This window comes from Drosophila rhopaloa, unplaced genomic scaffold (genome assembly GCF_018152115.1).
Source record: "Drosophila rhopaloa isolate 14029-0021.01 unplaced genomic scaffold, ASM1815211v1 contig_69, whole genome shotgun sequence".
Lineage (NCBI taxonomy): Eukaryota > Metazoa > Arthropoda > Insecta > Diptera > Drosophilidae > Drosophila > Drosophila rhopaloa.
Window position 1 is genome coordinate 1454288 of NW_025335166.1, and position 11810 is coordinate 1466097.

Consider the following 11810-nt stretch of genomic DNA (forward strand, 5'->3'; position numbering starts at 1 on the left):
AATGGAACGGACGGACTGGCAGGCGGACGTTCGGACCTTCGGCTGCAGCTTTGTGGCCAGTGAACGGAAATAGAAACAGCTGCAAATGGCAGTTAGCTCAGTTCCCTGCCACAAATACATATATGCACATTATGCATAAAGGATTGTTTCGATGTGGGAGAAAAATCATTCCACTAATGTCCCACGCACGCGCTCACACTCGGCCGCATGAACAATTGACACTGGCTAATTGCCGTGGAAAGTCCACTAAATGCACCCATAGCCATGTTATTCAAATACCCTGTTCAGGAAGACCGTATGTGGAGCCAGGAAACCCAGACTAATGTTTAGCCACCGGAAGCCAGAGCCGGGAAATTAGGAAGGGAAATTCCAATTCATCGGGATTAAAGGTATTCGAGCTATTATTTGTAAGCATCATTTTTAAGGGGTAATGTAATATTTGGCTTTGAAGAAGCATTCAGAAAATTAAACTACCTTACAAAGTATCAAATGAAGAATTTCATGTTAGATGGTAGAGATTAGAGATTCATTTCAGTTAGGTTACATCTTTGGAATTAATTTCTCTTAGTCAATATTCGTCCTGATAATGGCATTTAACTACGGCTAGTTGATCAACATTCTCATTTCTTTAAATGTGTTGAAGATACTTCAATCCATTTTGATGTTAATTTTTTTTTGGGGTTGTAGATAAATTAAAATGATTGATTGGATAAAATACTAAATTCCACTTGTGAGGTTTTTCTGAAAACTCTAAAGGCTGAAATAGAAAAGACACTATTCAGGGATAATGGCTGTGAACTCGTGGAAGATCATAACTATTGTATCCCTAGGAGGTACCCCCTTAGTCGATTAATTAACCATACAACTGACCCGCTCGCATGTTGCCGCGCTAATTAACAGCCCGAGAATAAATTACGAGCGCATTTGCAAAAATCCGAAGCGTACGAGTGTCATGACCGGAGGGACTGGGCGGACAAAAATGGGATGATGTGCGGCTTGAAACAATTAAATGCATGCCCGCGCAACCCTCTAGGAGGCCCACGCTGCGTATACGCAACTCGGTGTACGGAAAATTAGCCGGGCACGACATGGCAGTGCTAGTGCTGCACTCTCGGTCCCATTCGGATTCACATTCGGCATTTCTATGCGACATGTTGTCACCGTTTTAGACAATTTGTTATGCAAATTGCTTATTAACTTTATGGCCTGCACGCCAGCTCCAGTTGGCCGCCCCAAACATTTTGAATTGTCAATTAGTTGCGGCGGCCAGAAGCCCCAGCCATAACCAGCCCGATTCCCAACTGCCGCAGTGAGAGATGGATAAATAGAGCTTCCAAATACAATTTCTGGCATTATTTAAACATTGACCCGTGCCGTTTTATGTCATTTTATGGCCACCTGCCTGCCACGGACTGCCATTAAATGGACATAAAATTGCCCCGGCTCCCATTTTAATTTATGTCCTGCTGCTTTGCAGCATCAGGTCCTGCAAGCGCTCCTGCTCAAACTACTGCTTCTTTACCTGCTAATGACATTGGCTCGCTATCGACAGTGGCCTTTAACTTAATTGAAAAATTTCATTTTGTTCCTGCTAAATGGCGGTGCGCTGTTATTTATGGCGTTGGCTGGGAACTGGGCAAATAAGCATCCACCCTTCACCTCTCCATCGCTTGCCTGGCATGATTTGTGTAGTTTCACTTTAATTATGTTTTCTATTGTAGATAGAAAAATTATTTTCCTTTAAACATTTTCATAATATCGCGGCGGTTTAAATAATTGTTTTTACAGGTATTTAAAAAAGTTAGTTTGGTTTAAGGAAAACTTCTCTAAAATCAAAAAATATGGACACAGAGAAATATGTATTGAATAAACTATTTTAACAAATAGTTTCAAAAATGTATCGTATTTTTTAGCTTTAATTTTGGAATCAGATTTATCCTATATTTATGGCTTAAGATGAAAATAGAACATTGAAATATTACCATCTTGCATTTAATTATATCATACCATTTTTAAATATTTTGGCACCAAGTTAAAAAAGAAAATGTTAAAATTTACATTTAAATAACAACATATATCAAAATTGATCAGAAATTTCCGACCATATTAAGTGTATTTATTCTTGATCAAGACGAGTTGTGCTTGTCCTTCAGTTTGAAAGCTAGAGATTAAACGTGCACATATTTTGATGTGTACGTAGATTGAGTTCTAAAACGGCGGAGCTCGGACATCTATATATTATAGCTGCCATAGGAACAATTAGGTTAAAATTTTACATTTTGTTAAGTATAATTCGCTGTTTTTTGCACAAAATTATGTTTTTTAGAATTAATAACCTCTTTTTTACATAGCTGCCTTGTTTTTTTTTACCAAAATAAGGTTTTGTTTAATGTTTAGAACCTATACATTAAGGTTTGATAAAAATTCGGCTTGCTGAAGCAAGCTTCCGTTTTCGCTAATACTTGAATTACATTTTTTTAAACACTTTAAGCACGTGTATTCTTAAAACAACCATTCCGTTTTTATGTGGGCTTAATTTTCCCAGGTTCTAAGAAGATAAATGTTTAAACTTACCCTTCCAAACATAAAGTTCTCATCCAGAGTCGGCTAATATGTTACATGACAGTCCCCAGCAACTTGAGATGTTGTTTTCTTGCCGGTTAGCTCCGAAATTGGGCAGTTAGTTGAAATGTCTCGGTATTAGCGCACATAAGTATGCAACAGCTAGCAACTACAAAGTAGCACAAGCCCAAATACTTCTAGCCATCCCCCCATCCTTTCCCTTTATTGGTGAGGTGCACTTGGCCACATTTTCAGCTCCTGCTCCCCTCGTTCTGTTGTTGTGTGTCCTGTATCCTGGCTGCGGCGCTCCTTTAGCGCATTCGTGTCTCGGACATGAATTACGTTTACCGACAATTAATTTCAAGTGAAAATGTGCTAAAACTTTTAATTGGGCAGCCAAGTGGCTGGCAGGCGAGCAGAAAGATGCAGAGCGGGACAGTAAGCAAACGTGGCAGCCATAAAAATGTCGACAACATGCCTGGAAAAGGTTTCATTCCAGCGATTTCGCTGCAGATGCGCCCGAAAGGCAAAACTTAAGGTTTAAAGACCAAACAACCCAATACCGTAAACGTCCTTTGTACCAATGCAAATATTAAGAAGTCACCTCTTTGTTTTTAAATGAAAGTTATTTTTTAATATTAGCTGTACAAAATAAACCCCATACAAAAAATATTTAATTTTCAATAATAATTCCTGAACAACTTTAAACATTCAACAAATTAATTTTACATTCATTTGGATAGGATAATTCTTATTACTTAATTTCTTAAATAAGTTTATAATGCTTTTTAATAATTTCAGCAAACAAGTATTGTCCACTTTATTTCTGCTTTAATAAACACCCACATAGGCAAATAATGCGATTCAAGACACTTTAGCCATTCGACTAATCAAAACAGACAGGCCCAGTTTGTAGCAGACATTTGAGAGAAGACAGTCAGCTAATTATGTCAATTAAACGATTTCCCCGACGTTTGCGGTCATTGCCGGTGACACTTAACCATCCCATAGTGAGATGCATGGTTCACTAAATGCCAAAAGGATGCAATAACTGGAAAATCAGACAGGACTGTAGTACACCACTAAAAACACTTTACTCGGTGTGGTGAATTCGAATCTGCTTATTAAAGTGTACCGTTTTCAGAAAATATTAATAATTGTTGACAACAACAAGCAACAATATAGACAAAAGACCTTTGTTAAAAATCTTAAAATTGTTTGAAATAAAATATTTAAAAGCCAATTTTTTTTAACATTAAAGTTTATTTTCCAAAAAAACAGACATGGAAAATTTTGTTTCCAGATTCGTAATCTGCACTACAAAAGTATAACATTATTTTTGTAAAAATAATAATCTCGATTTTTTAGTTTAGTCAAATTATTATTAAGTTCACCATATGATAATATAATATGATATTATATTATTAGATCTTATAAATAGGGTATTCATTTTTTCTGTGCATTTGCTTTTCCGAATAATGACACACAAAGAGTGACATGGGAATGACGTCTGCACGTGTGAGTGTGTAACTGCGTGTGAAGGACATAATATGCAAATAAGTTTTGAACAACATTCAGTTCAATTCAGTCGACTGTTTCACAATGGAAGGAGACAAAAAGTAAGAGGCGGACTGAGAGGGAAAAATGGGTCAGGGTCGCTTTGTTTTTATGTAGAATAACAATGGCTACTCGACCATTAAGTAGACCAATTCGCTCGACCAAAAATTCCAGATGCACACAAATACACCGGTGAAATTCCTAGCTGCAAAAATCAACTCACGTACAAGCGTTGTACTAGTTATTTGAACAAAACAAACACACACTCACTCAGACCGCAGCCCGAAATGTGCACTTTTCCAAATGGCAATGGGAAAGCCCGAAAAAGAAGACAATGCTGGCACAGAGGAAAAGTGAGGCTGGATCAGGTGGAATCTATACAAACAACAAACAGCATTCGGCATACGCCCAAACTCCCGTAACAATAACAATTCAATCAAATGTTCGCCCTCTTCGTCTATGGAAATCTTCGAATGGAAACAAACAACAGTACACGTGTGCCGTGGGCGGAGGGGAAGAGGGGGGAAATAATAAAAGGGGGCAAAAATGTTTTGATTAAAATTAGTCGAATTTTCAAGTGAAGATAGAGCTTTCTCTTCAGCTTTAAACGCGCTCTCTGAGTTTGCGCGGAATATTGTGTCCTAACTTAACCGTTAGCCACCTGAGAGAACTGGAGAGAGAATCCTTGGGAGATAAATCGAAGGAGGAAAGTTTGCGATGTTTTCCCCAGCTGCTAAAGAAACAAACATCTGAAAAAACGTAATCTATGATTTACTTAGGTTATTAAATCCAAATTACCAATGACGAGAGCAGCAATTACAAAGATTGTTTAACTTGAAACAATCATTGCTCACTTCCTTTATTCAAAATATAGATAGAAATAGAACATAGACACGGAGGTGCAAAAAAAAGCCATCAAGGATTTATTTTGAATATGGAAGGCCGATAGATAAATGCTGAAAAATTAAGTTTTTAGCTTACCTCCAGACGCCTTTTAAGTAATTTTAAAACCCGAGTGGTTTCTGTGGCAATCCAGATTATTAGGTTGTATAAAAGCACATAGTAAGCTAATTCAGTAAACACATTAAACACATGCATGGGCATATATGCGAACAAATTAAAATTTGTTTAAAAATATATAGATGGCATGAAAAATAAATAGCTTTAAAAGGTAAAGAAATATATAAAACCGACTACCTCTTTAATTACACTTTTTTTACTGTATTTTGAAGAAGACTTGAAGGCCACAATTAACATTTTAAAGATTAATAATAAGGCACAAAATAATAAAAATAAAAGTCAAAGAAGGAACACTTTTTATAAGTGCCCAAAGTACATACCTATAAACATGTAAAAATTTACTCGATTCCACCAACGAATTTTTTTTATATACAGATTTTAGTTTAGTTTGTTATTTTAAAATTTTAAAATTAAAAAACTCACACCACGGTAAGTAGACAAAAAATTGAATTCTTTCTAGGCTATGTTGTAAAAATCCTACCCAGATAGTTTGTTTTTTCATTATTCCACTGCAGAGTACTAAAATGGAATAGAATTTGTGCAAGGGAGAGATTTGCCTGTTGCATGTTATTGAGGATCGTCTATATCACCTGTTATTCTGGGCGTCGTGAGTCGCCTCCCCGCTCTGCAGATTTGGAACACCATGCGTTATGTGGAATCACCTAGGCAAAGGAATCCCAACCAAACCGTCATGCACTATATAACGTCATATTAATACTACAGCTTATAGAGAAATTTGTGCAATTTTTTTGACTTTTTCAACTTGCAACACGTGCGTCATTTTGTTGTCGTTCAAATAGCTATGTAGTGCCAGTGATGCTTATCAAATGGCTGTTGTTGCTGAAAAAGTAGGAGTGGCCCGAGAACCCCCCGTTACCACCCCGCTGGTGCAAAACGTGTGCATTTTCACAGCCGTTTGAACTTGGAAACATTTGCAAAATGTGCAACATGGCGTAAAGAATTCTTGTTAAGCGCAGCAGTTAGCTTTCGAGGAGGCATCAGACCCGGCCGAAAAACTTTGCTTTGCATCTATGCACGCTGATGCATATGTTAATATGTATACGCACAGAAGTTAAAGCTGCAATCGGATATATTTTTCATAGCAACTCATTGAAACATTTGCCTTGATGTTTACAAATTAAAACACCAGGAAAACAAATTAAAAGGAAAGCACAACTTCAAAAATTATTCTTTATTAAGCTTCGTTTAAACACAAATGCTAAATATCTGTTAATATTTTTTGCATTGGCTTCTTAACTCTAGAGTGTGTGCATTCAAACACAATTAAGCCAATTGCACAAATTGACACTGTTGAATGAATAAAAGTGCCATCTCGCACTTCCGTTCTAAAGCTTAAATCCGAGTTTTAATTTCGAAACAAAAATCAAAGTGTTAAGCGTAACTGATCAATTTTAGCACTTTCCACATTATTTTATTCTTCAATATCTGTTGTTCTTTAAATTTTTAGTTATTCCGAAAACTTATTATGATTCATATTTTAGGATATTAATTCAATTTTGAATATTTGTATTGAGTCCAGTTGTCTCACTTCAATTGAGGATCTAATTAAAGAAAAAAAAATTCTTGAAACGACGGGAGCTAGCGATTTGAGATTTAGCATGGAGATTTTAAGTTTTCCAACTCAGCGCAAGTTTATTTCTAAATGTTGACAAGCCCACTCTAACGCCCACAAATCAGAAAAACCTTTAGGTGATGGAAAATAAGTTTGTATGGGAATTTTACTCATAAAAAAGTAAAAATGGTTAGTGAAAATTTAAATAATCTTGTATTCCCGTTTAATTTGTATGAAGCTCTGATACACAAGTGACATTTGTGGCTCAAATTTAAATCGAAACCTTTAAAAAAACCCTATTCTTGACTAAAAACAGAAGATAAACTTATTTTTTAAGCTTAAATATCAAGATCGATTTCACTTTATGTGTGCTTTCAATGCCATCGAAAGTAACTGGAAAGAGGGCCACGGGGAAAGTCGAGAGCAGAGCGTCACTTTCACTTCAAAGGACACAGGAACCGCCCACTGACGTAGATGGGTTGTCAATCCCAGTCCATCGTCCGTTGTTCGCTGAAGCGCATAGCGGAAATCAGACGCCATATCGGGCGGACATGTTTGACAAGGCCCGAGCGGAAATGGAAAGCTGGGCAAAAGTACTGAGATTACAAAAATGACTAGGTAAATATACAAACAGAGATAAATCTCGAGTTGCTGCAGGCCAATAAAACGCAGTCAGTGCATTGTCCATTGAACGACTTTCATGCCAAATATAGATGTAACCCAAGTCAGTTGAGGAACCATCACAATCGATTTCAAATTTGCAGTAAAAATGCAAATTCCAGATATAGGGAGTGGAGCATGCGAGGGGTCAAAGTTCTCCTATTTGACTAAGTTTCGATTTGTCAAATGCATCAGACATAGGCAAAAACAGAGTCACGCCGTATACGCAAATGACACAGCTGCAGTTCCACTTGTGGATACATTACCAGTTGCAATTTCAGTTGCATACACAAACATATATGTATTGAGAGCGTTTCAGTTTCGGTTTGAATTTAGCTTGAGATATGATTGAAATGCATTTTCCATAGATTTATTTGATCCAGACTGATTTGGGTTACATTGTTTGCTCTTATAGTTATTACATTGTTTGCTCCTTAACTTTATTACAGTATTTATTATAGCCTACCTATTACTTTACTAATCATTTTAACTTTAAAAAATAGTTTTAAGTGCAACACCGAATAGATTATATATGACGGAATAAAAAAAATATTTTTATATTTAAAATATGAAAATCAATATTCATATGTTGCACCCATTGGATTTGTGATGCGTTTTTTTCCATTGCGTTCCTTGGAAGCCAGCTTCGTTGATGACGTTTATATCTGCAACTTCTCGCTCTCCCCTGAGACGGTATGTCATCTGAAATCCATTGAGCGTGACGTATGAGTATGACATTCTTAGGGGTTCATGCGGAATGTTTTGCTCCATAGTACCCACCCACTATGTCAGTCTGACATGGTCTATTAATTTTATTAGTGTCATTGCATACAGCTTAAGTCTCAGAGTTCTGATCCCCCCTTGCTGCGGAGTGCTTTTTTGTGGGGAAAATTCTCATTTAGCCTTCTGCAGTCCTTGACTTGCAAACACAAAAAATTGCAGTAAATTTCATCAGCCACAAAAATGTCCAAGGCAATATATATTCTCAGAAGAGTTTTCCATAAGGAACTTATTTTCGCTTAGGTTGCAGGTTGCAAAATACTACCGAATTATTTATTCTCTCCCAGCAGAATGTAGGACTCTTATATTTTATGATTTATTTGTTGCATTAGTGAATGCGTTAGCAGCTATACAAGGCGTCTATCAGGGTTGCTGGAATTTTAAAATCATAAAATAGTTAATAAGAAAAATATTTAAAAGATGCCCATCAATATGCATTAAAATAACTGAATATGCTTTAAGAATTATAAAAACGTCGTACACTCTTTGTTCAACTATTTTTATACCCTTGCAGAGGGTATTATAATTTTGGTCAAAAGTGTGCAACGCAGTGAAGGAGACATCTCCGACCCTATAAAGTATATATATTCTTGATCAGGATCACCTCCTGAGTTGATATAGCCATGTCCGTCTGTCCGTCTGTCTGTCCGTCTGTCTGTCCGTCTGTCTGTTTCTACGCAAACTAGTCTCTCAGTTTTAAAGCTATCGAGTTGAAACTTTGCACACACCCTTCTTTCCTTTGCACGCAGTATATAAGTCGGAACGGCCGGGATCGGCCGACTATATCCTATAGCTGCCATATAACTGATTGATCGGAAATGCCATAACTCTGCTGTTTGTTAAGTTAGGAAGTTGGGACTTTCTGTGGGTTCTATATTTGGCCAATCAATCCGACGTACCAAATTATATATAAGTCGGAACGGCCGGGATCGGCCGACTATATCTTATAGCTGCCATATAACTGATTGATCGGAAATGCTATAACTTTGGTGTTTGTAAAGTTAGAAAGTTGGAATTTTCTATGGGTTTTATATTTGGCCAATCAATCCGACCTACCAAATTTCATAAGGATCGGCCGACTATATCTTATAGCTGCCATATAACTGATTGATCGGAAATGCCATAACTTTGGTGTTTGTAAAGTTAGGAAGTTGGGATTTTCTATGGGTTTTATTTTTGCCCAATCAATTCGACATATTAAATTTCATAAGGATCGGCCGACTATATCCTATAGCTGCCATATAACTGATTGATCGGAAATGAAATAACTTTGGTGTTTTTAAAGTTAGGAAGGTGGGATTTTTTATGAGTATTAAAAATGCATCATATGAATAATTTTGGAGAATATAATTTGCAGAATATTCTGCAAGGGTATTTCAACTTCGGCTCCGCCCGAAGTTAGCTTTCCTTTCTTGTTATATTTCCATTCTTCCTAATTGATTATCTTTATTACCTTGAATATTTATTTTTTTAATTGACTCAAATCCTATGTACCAAAATAAACTAGCTAATTATGAAGGAAACTTGTATTTAACATCAATTATTTACAGTAGCTAAAATGTGTCAAGATTGGTTAGCTTTTTATACCCTTGCAGAGGGTATTATAATTTTGGTCAAAAGTGTGCAACGCAGTGAAGGAGGCATCTCCGACCCTATAAAGTATATATATTCTTGATCAGGATCACCTCCTGAGTTGATACGAGGTGTGTTCAAAAAGTAAGGTGACTTTTCAAATTTCGCGGGCAACATATTTTCGATTATCGATTTTTTTGTTTTGTTATATTGGTACACTCTTCCCTAACATCTGTACCAAGTTTCAATGGAACATCCTCTTTTGTTTGGTTGTGAGAGGCGTAAAGTTACAAGTTATTTTGCGAGCTCGGCGATTTTTTGCTATCGAAAAATATGGATCAAAGGATTTGCATCAAATTTTGTGTAAAAAATAAAATTAAGTGCTCTGAAACACTTGAAATGTTGACAGTGGCATACGGTGAAACTGTTCTGAGTAAAAACAAGAAAGGAAAGCTAACTTCGGGCGGAGCCGAAGTTGATATACCCTTGCAGAATACTCTGTAAATTATATTCTCCAAAATTATTCATATGATGCATTCTTAATACTCATAAAAAATCCCAACTTCCTACCTTTAAAAACACCAAAGTTATGGCATTTCCAATTGTTCAGTTATATGGCAGCTATAGGATATAGTCGGCCGATCCTTATGAAATTTGGTAGGTCGGATTGATTAGCCAAATATAAAACCCATAGAAAATCCCAACTTCCTAACTTTACAAACACCAAAGTTATGGCATTTTCGATCAATCAGTTATATGGCAGCTATAGGATATAGTCGGCCGATCCTTATGAAATTTGGTAGGTCGGATTGATTAGCCAAATATAAAACCCATAGAAAATCCCAACTTCCTAACTTTACAAACACCAAAGTTATGGCATTTTCGATCAATCAGTTATATGGCAGCTATAGGATATAGTCGGCCGATCCTTATGAAATTTGGTAGGTCGGATTGATTAGCCAAATATAAAACCCATAGAAAATCCCAACTTCCTAACTTTACAAACACCAAAGTTATGGCATTTCCGATCAATCAGTTATATAGCAGCTATAGGATATAGTCGGCCGATCCTTATGAAATTTGGTACGTCGGATTGATTGGCCAAATAGGAAGTTGGGACTCTCTATGGGTATTATAGAGAGTCCCAACTTCCTAACTTAACAAACAGCAGAGTTATGGCATTTCCGATCAATCAGTTATATGGCAGCTATTATAGTCGGCCGATCCCGGCCGTTCCGACTTATATACTGCGTGCAAAGGAAAGAAGGGTGTGTGCAAAGTTTCAATTCGATAGCTTTAAAACTGAGAGACTAGTTTGCGTAGAAACAGACAGACGGACAGCTTTAGCTTTCCTTTCTTGTTATTTTTACAACAGCGAATAACATGCTTGTTTTGGTTGAAACGGCCACCCAAGTGCTTAACATTTGGGCAGTAGTAGTTTTTCCTATTTAAAAATGCTCAAAGTCGTAAAGAGAGCAAACAAACAGAGACACATGGGCAAACAGACACGGCACAGTAGGGCAACGACACTACAGTAAACACTGCAGCAAGTGGAAAGCAGCCAGGCGTGCTAATTGTGTCATTTACATTGGCAAACAAGTGCGAGCGAACAAGTCAAAGGCTCAAACAAATTATTGCGTCTGAGCGCATCTGAATTAACGGCGACCGAGCAGCTGACAAGTATGCAAATAATTAATTTAAGTAAACTACGGGTCAAGAGTAAAAATAAAGAAATGAAAAAAAATTCTTGTCAGAAGTGGGATTCGAACCCACGCCTACAGAGTAGACTGCGACCTGAACGCAGCGCCTTAGACCACTCGGCCATCCTGACAGTGACGAACATGATCACAAACGCCAACAAGTTTCTCTACCAATTGATCTACCCGAAAGCTCTAGCCCCTAAAAGTTCTAAACAGAAAACTTAGATAAGCTGACCACTGATCGATAGCTCAAGCAAATCGATAGTTGTCCAATTATTCGATACAAGACCATTGAAAAATTCAAATGCCAGGTTCCCATTTCCAAGTCAAGTCAATGTTGCCGCTCGAGTAAAACCAAAAAATAGTTTCTTTTATTGAATTATCCA

General features: G+C 36.9%; 1 non-coding gene across 1 annotated transcript; it reads right to left on the minus strand.

Annotated features, from left to right (window-relative positions):
* Positions 1–11472: 11472 nt before the first annotated feature.
* On the minus strand, positions 11473–11555 carry Trnal-cag. Its single transcript has one exon. It is a non-coding gene; the product is annotated as a tRNA-Leu (tRNA).
* Between the last annotated feature and the right edge of the window lie 255 nt (positions 11556–11810).